Here is an 8,155-nt window from a genome sequence, read left to right as displayed (position 1 = left end):
AATGTGCGAGGGTACAGGTTAGTCGAGGTCATTTTTACCTGTAGGTAGGTGTAAAGTGACTATGCATAGATAATAAACAGTGAGTAGCAGCAGTGTCCGGGTGGCCATTTGATTCATTGTTCAGCAGTGGCTTGTGGGTTGAAGCTGTTAAGGAACCTTTTGGACGTAGAATTGGTGCTCCGGTACTGCTTGCCGTGTGGAAGCGAACAGTTCATGACTTGGGTGACTGGAGTCTTTGACAATTTTTTGGGCCTTCCTCTGACACCGCCTAGTATATAGGTCCTGGATGGCAGGGAGCTTGGCCCCAGTGATGTACTGGGCCGTACGCACTACCCTCTGTAGCGCCTTACGGTCGGCTGCCGAGCAGTTGCCATACCAGGCGGTGATGCAACCCTTCAGGATGCTCTCGATGTAGCAGATAAAGAACGTTTTGAGGATCTGGTGACCCATGCCAAATCTTTTCAGTCTTCTGAGGTGTTGTTATGCCCCCTTCACGACTGTCTTGGTGTGTTTGGACCATGATTGTTTGTTGGTGATGTGGACACCAAGGAACTTGAAACTCTCGACCCGCTCCACTACAGCCCTGTCCATGTGAATGGGGGCATGTTCGGCCCATCTTTTCCTGTAGTCCATGATCAGCTCCTTTGTCTTGCTCATGTTGAGGAAGAGGTTGTTGACCTCCTCCCTAAAGGCTGTCTCATTGTTGTCAGTGATCTGTTGTGTCTACAGCCAACTTAATGATGGTGTTGGAGTCGTGCTTGGCCACGCAGTCGTGGGTGAACAGTGAGTACAGGAGGGGACTAAGCACCCCTCCCTGAGGGGCCCCCGTGTTGAGGATCGGCGTGGCTTATGTGTTGTTCTTCAGGGATCAATTAACATTTTAAATAAAATTCCATAGTTTCAAACGAAATAACTTGTAAAACAATGCTCCCACAACCTTGCATTCTTTCATCTCCCAAAGCCATTGACTCAGTATGTAAATGGTAGACCCTATTACCACCACCTTGGGGCGGCCCGTCAGGAAGTCCAGGATCCAGTTGCAGAGGGAGGTGTTTAGTGCCAGGGTCCTTAGCTTAGTGATGAGCTTTGTGGGCACTATGGTGTTGATCGCAGAGCTGTAGTCAATGAACAGCATTCCAGCCACACCAATGTGTCGGAGGAAAGACCGTACACCTGGTGACTGTGTCAGCGTGCAAGCGCCCGGCCCGCCACAGGAGTCGGTAGAGCGCGATGGGACAAGGAGATCCCTGCCGGCCAAACCCTCCCCTAACCCGGATGTCGCTGGGCCAATTGTGCACCGCCCCATTGGCTCGTGGTGGCCAAATGCCCTATTTAGACACTTTATGTCGGTGTTTCCGTTATTTTGGCAGTTACATGCATCTCCTCTGACACTTTTACAGGTTGTTGTCTTTGAAACCCTGTACTGGTAAAATGGTTGGTTAGTTTTATTTGAGAGGTTGAGTTAGCAGCAGAGGCACACAGTTAGCCTATTATTAGAAAGATGTTTAGAGGTTCTGTTTTACTCACAATGGCCATAGAAATGGAGGAATATGTATCTGAATGTGTTGAGGTCATGTTGAATGGCTAATACTAACTAGCTTTTCATCCAATTAGCGACAGATTTTCATGTGAATATTCAAAAACAGAAATGTTTTCCATCAAATTGACTTGTGCGTAAAAGGCTGCATGATGACGCAATGCACATAAAAATAACTTTTGCGGTTAAATTCCCATGTACCGAATAAAAAATACAAGTTAAATGGGTTTCCATGGTATTTATTGATGTTTTTTCACAAAAAATGTTGCGTTATATAACAAATGTGTCCACTCTGGCCTTAGCACATGAGCTCTAGCCAACACCTCGCACTTGTAGATACAGTGCGGGTAGGCTACCTACTATACATAATGAGATTATTATGAACAAAAGAACTAGATTATTTTTATTTGTTAAACAGCAACCAAGCATTGTTCATTATCTCACCAGAATAAAACCCTCAATATTTATTGGAAATGAGCATTAAGCTCATCACCGTGCACTTTCACCACCCTGTGAAGTTCATAATAATTGATTTAATTTGTAGCCTAATAAACTGCATACCTTCCCGAGTCGTAGTGGGAGGACCACACAATATCATTGCGTGACTCCAATTTACTTTGAAATGATTGTTAATATATCAATATGTGCTCATAAAAGCATTTCCACCACCCTTTCTCACACAATACATTTTACCGACATTAAAGATTCCACCTTGTCTAGCGTATTTTGTTTAGTCAACATTTGGAAAGTTTACTGACAAATTAGCAGTTTCCATCAGGCCCCTCATGAAAAGTTTTATCCGACATGTACTTTACTTGCATTAAAAGGTTAGACGGAAACCTGCCCACTGGACACAGACATCAGTTCAACACCTAGTTTTGATTTACATTTGGTTGAGTTGTCATCTAATGTGAATTCAACATGAAATGAACAAAAAATGTCTCCATGTCATTGCATTTAGATTTTAAAAATTTGTGAAAAAAAAAACACTAAATGCCCTTACGTTGATGACTTTTTGCAAATCTAATCAGCTTTCCACGTTGATTCAAAGTCACCACATAGATTTTGGGGGTTGAAATGATATGGAAACAACGTTGATTCAACCAGCATTTGCCCAGTGGGTGGTTACTGAAACACGTAAAATCTGGTTGAGATATCACCAAAAATGTTACTAAATGTCTCCCTCATATGGTTCGTTTTTGAAATTATGTAATGTGATTGCCCCAAGGATATTAGCTAGATGTAGATATACAAACTACTTTGCAATAGTCAGACAAACCACTGTGGATACACTGGATATACAGTCAGGTTCATAATTATTGGAACCGTTGATAATACAATTCCTCAGAGAAAGTGGATTTTGTTTAACAAGTAATAAAAAATGATTTAAAAAATATATGGTTCTACATTTTTAGCACCCATGTTTTTTAAAATAATACTCTTGCACCCTCCCCTTGCGAGGATAATTTTTATATGAAAAATTGATTGGAGAACATGTTAGGAAGGATCTTACAGAATCTTTCCAGATCCATGATATCCCTCGCCTGCTCTTATAGACTGCCCTCTTCAATTCAAACCACAGGTTTTCAATTGGGTTCAAATCCTGAGACTGAGATAGCCATTGCAAAATGTTGATTTTGTGGTAAATTAAACATTCCTTTGTGGATTTTGATTAGTGCTTGGGGTTATTGTGTTGCTGGAAGATCCACTTGTGGCCAAACGTCAGACTCCCGGCAGAGGCAACCAGGTTTTTAGCAAAAATGTCTTGGTACTTGGTAAAGATAATGATGCTGTTGAGCCCAGGACTAGCGTCATAACACTATATTTTACCGTAAGTATGAGTTACTTTTCTGCATATGCTTCTGTTATTCAATGCCAAACCCACCACTGGTGAGTGAAAAAAATGATTCAATACATTTTTGAATAAATCTGTAACGTAACAAAATGTGGAAAAGTCGAGGGGTCTGAATACTTTCCGAAGGCACTGCATATTTCATGTTATCTGCCCATAGCACTGGATAAAGTTTGACAAATGGCATTGGCACATTGGATTGGAACCAGTGCTATGTTCAGATGACATGAAAATAGAGCTCCTTGGCCACGCACACCAGTGGTGGCTCAGTGACGTTATCCCAGCAAGGGTAGAGTGCTAGACTATTGAATACAGGGGTGCCAATCACTTTGACCCCTATGTTTTTTGTTGTTGATTTTTTTGTATTACTTGTTCAACAAAATCTCTTTATCTGAGCAACTGTAATAGCATAACATAATATTGTTTCCCATTTTTTTGAGCATACAATATAGCTCAGTATTTGTATAATTGATTTTATACAGTATGTTTTGCTCATCTTTATCAAGGGTGCCCATAATTATGGACCTGACTGTAATTACTCTGTTAGGCTTGAAGAAGGCTCTTTGTCCATACAGCCAAACAAACAGACATTGTGAGATCCTAAATGGTTTATCTGAGAATACCTGGGTGGAGATCATTTGTTCGATTTCTCATTGTATTCAAAGTCCACTGTAACATTTATGTTGGTTTCATATCAAATGTCTGTTTTCTGTAAATATGTCATATTGTTGCTACTGTTGTTGTTACTACTACTACTACTACTACTACTACTACTACTACTACTACTACTACTATTACTATTACTATTACTACTAATATTACTATTACTACTACTACTTGCAATTAAAACAGTTAGATTTAAAAATGGCTGGCTTCACTCGTTTGGGTTGACAAATTTGTTAGCATTTCCAGTGCTGTTGAGGTTTGAGTGTGTTGACTTGTTTGGGTTTTCCTTCTTCCTCCTATTTGACTGAACATCTGTTTGTAGGCCTATTCTGAGGGTTAGTAGGTTTCTGTAGGTGAACTGTTCAAAAACAGGTTGCCTGTTTCTACATGATGTCTACTAGTACACAGAGAACTAGTACACCAGGTGCAGAGGAGGGTACAATTATGTGTCGCCAGTTATAGTTTCACAGTGACTCAACACACAGATCTTTATAGCTGGGAAGTCATTGCAAATTCCCTTCCTTTGCAGTTGTGTTGTTATTAACGTAAGTAGGGGAGACCAGGGTTGGTTCTCAACACAAGCATACTGTACACTGAGTATACAAAATATGAAGAACACCTGCTCTTTCCATGGCATAGACTGACCAGTGGAATCCAGATGACAGCTATGATCCCTTATTGATATCACTTGTTAAACCCACTTCAGTGTAAATTAAGGGGAGGAGACAGGTTAAAGAAAGATTTTTAGACAATTGAGACATGGAATGTGTATGTGTGCCATTGTCACGTCGGTATAAAGGGATCGGGAGACAGGTGCAGGAATGCGTAATAGGGTTTTTTATTTACACAAATTACAGCGTGCCATGTAAAGGCACAGGGACAAAGACCAAACAAACACATATACAAAACACAGGGTTGAGACCCAAACAAAAGAGCGAGGAGTACCTCGAATAAATACTCAAGCGCACAATGATACCACACGGGACGAGACCCATAATCATCTGCGCAATACAAGCGGCACGAAAGCCAAAACAACACAGCACAGGTACTCACACGACCAACAGACATTGGAACAATAATCGACATCCCAATGGAAACCAAAGTGCACGTATAAATAATTACAATCAGTGGGAATGGGGTCCAGGTGTGCGTAATGACACAATTCCAGAGGGATCCGTGACAGCCATTCAAAGGGTGAATGGGCAAGACAAAATATTTAAGTGCCTTTGAACAGGGTATGTATTAGGTTTTATTTAACCCGGACGACGCTGGGTCAATTGTGCGCCGCCCTATGGTACTCCCAATCACGGCCGGATGTGATGCAGCCTGGATTTGAACCAGGGACTCCAGTGACGCCTCTTGCACTGAGATGCAGTGCCTTAGAACGCTGCGCCACTCGGGAGCCACTGCCAGGCACAACAGTTTAAGTGTGTCAAGAACTGCTGGGTTTTTCACGCTCAACAATTTCCTGTGTGTATCAAGAACGGTCCACCACCCAAAGGTCATCCAGCCAACTTGACACAACTGTGGGTAGCATTGGAGTCAACATGGCCCAGCATCCCTGTCGAACGCTTTCAACATCGTGTTGAGTCTATGTGCAAAAAAGTGGGATGGGGGGGTGCGACTCAATATTAGGATGGTGTTCCTACTGTTGGTATGTCACGACGATTCAAATGGTCGGACCAAAGCGTAGCGTGTTCGTAGTTCCCCATCTTTATTAACCGTGAAACTAAATGCAATACACCAAACACTTGAAATAACAAAACAACAAACCGTGACGCAGAGAGAAAACACACTACTCAAAAATGAATCACCCACAAAACCCAGGAAGAAACCCCCCCTACTTAAATATGATCTCCAATCAGAGGTAACGAGGACCAGCTGCCTCCAATTGGAGATCAACCCCAAAAAAACAACAACACAGAACTTAAACATAGAAATAGAAAACATAGAAAAACACAAAACACCCCCTGTCACGCCCTGACCTACTCTACTATAGAAAATTACATCTTACTAGGGTCAGGACGTGACATGGTATGCTCAGTGTAAGTCATCTATATATCATGGGCTAGGCTCTGACAGTGGGAATTCCAAACCACCAGTTTGTATGACTCATTTAAAAATGTATAGAAAGACCAAAGTCTTGGGGTGAAGTGGGGACCCTTTTTATCCTCATATCTAATTCCAACATGTAGTTATTAGCCAGTCAACTTGTCACAATGTTTGCTAGTAGCTTATTAATTTTGTAACAGGAAATAAAGCAATATGGCATACAGTCTTAAAAATAGCTTTTCATTGATCAAACGATATTCCTGAGAAAATGCAGTGTTTTATGCCTTGAGAACAACATATATATATAGGTTCAGAAATGTTGTGAAATAGCACAGTTACAAACTGGATGGACATCAGAAATAGAGGAAGGACTAAAAACAAACAAAATATAACTATTGTAAAATAGATTGTGTCTATAAAATGTGTATAAGATGTATAAACCAAGTGTATATTCTTAAAAAAGTATGTATATCTATATAGGTATGTTTATGTATATATGTGTATATGTATGCATACGTATATGTATATGGATATATTTACCCCAAAAATATATGGGGGATTGGAAATGATGCAGACAATTACATTGATGGAAGCAACAATCTTTCCGCAATATTATGCTGATTTAAAAAATTAAAAAATAAAAACATGCTCACACACAAAACATACACACACATGCATATTGACGACACACACACACACTCACACATAGACACACTTTCACACCCGCTGCTGCCACTCTGTTTATTATCCGTTTTTCTGTCCTGATTGCCTAGTCACTTTTACCCCTACCTACCTGTACATTACATATTGCATCAATCACCTCAACTACTTCGTACTCCAGCATATTGACTCGGTACTGGTAGTCCTTGTATATAACCTCATTATTGTTATTTTATTGTGTTACTATTTCTTATTTATTTTCTTACTATTTAACTCTGCATTGTTGGGAAAGGGCTCGTAAGACCACACCTGTTGTATTCGGCCCATGTGATGAATATAATTAGATAATTCCATAATTCAAGAAAATATCAATACATATAAAAACACATACAGTACATTCCCATCACCTAAATGTTTTGTCATGCCGTTATTAATTGACCAGGTGGATGAGTTCTTTCCAAAAATTCACACATTATAAGTTTAGAATGATTACACAGTGCTCTCTGGATTGGTAGTAATAAGCAACGGGACAACCAACCCGTGATACAACCAACCCTGGTCTCCCCTAAGTAGCCTTGCATGAGCGAGCCGGAACAGCTCATAGGAGCAGGAGCCTATCTCCTGTGTCTGTAGCGTGAGGCAGCTTGATGTACAAGTATAACCCCCTGGAAAGTATGTGGCTAGTCTATAGCAGATGCTTACCCCCCAATTATATCTCCTTAATGCTACGTGGCAAGCAGAGACACATCGGGTCCCATTTTCACAGTCTTTGGTATGAATCTGCCCGGGATCAAACTCTGAACCTTCCGATCTCAGGACAGACACTCTAACCACAAGGCCATTGAGTGGATGCTGTTATTACAGCTTAATCTACAAACTACTTGCATGCATGTAAAAACATAAACATTGAATTAAAGTAAATCTGCTGTGTGTAAGTCTAGCAATATTTATGAACAGTAGCTTATGAAACAGATATGCATGCATACTGTATGTAACCTCTCTGTCAAATTATTATTAAAAACAGACAATTGTTATTCTGCAGAACACCTGTGCAAATGAACAGAATATGGTTATGCAGGACAGGTGAGTGCATGCTCTTTCAAATAGGATAGTAAGATGGTCATGGAAGTCTATTGCAATATAAGAACCTTACGGTATATTGCTCTCCAAGTCTGCATTCTCCATGAACTTGACACGGAACTGACATCTTACCAACTGCACCATGTATAAATGACACACCACTGAAAATAACTTATGGTCTCATTCAACATTTGGGAAAGGTAGGCAAATTCATATTTCTTAGTAATAGTATATACATAGATATGACAAAACTCCACATTTTAGTCACAATTCACACCTATCAAGCCTGACTCATCATAACTGGAGAG

Source organism: Salmo salar, chromosome 28 (genome assembly GCF_965601325.2).
Source record: "Salmo salar chromosome 28, fSalSal1, whole genome shotgun sequence".
Lineage (NCBI taxonomy): Eukaryota > Metazoa > Chordata > Actinopteri > Salmoniformes > Salmonidae > Salmo > Salmo salar.
Note: the sequence above shows the minus strand (reverse complement) of the source record.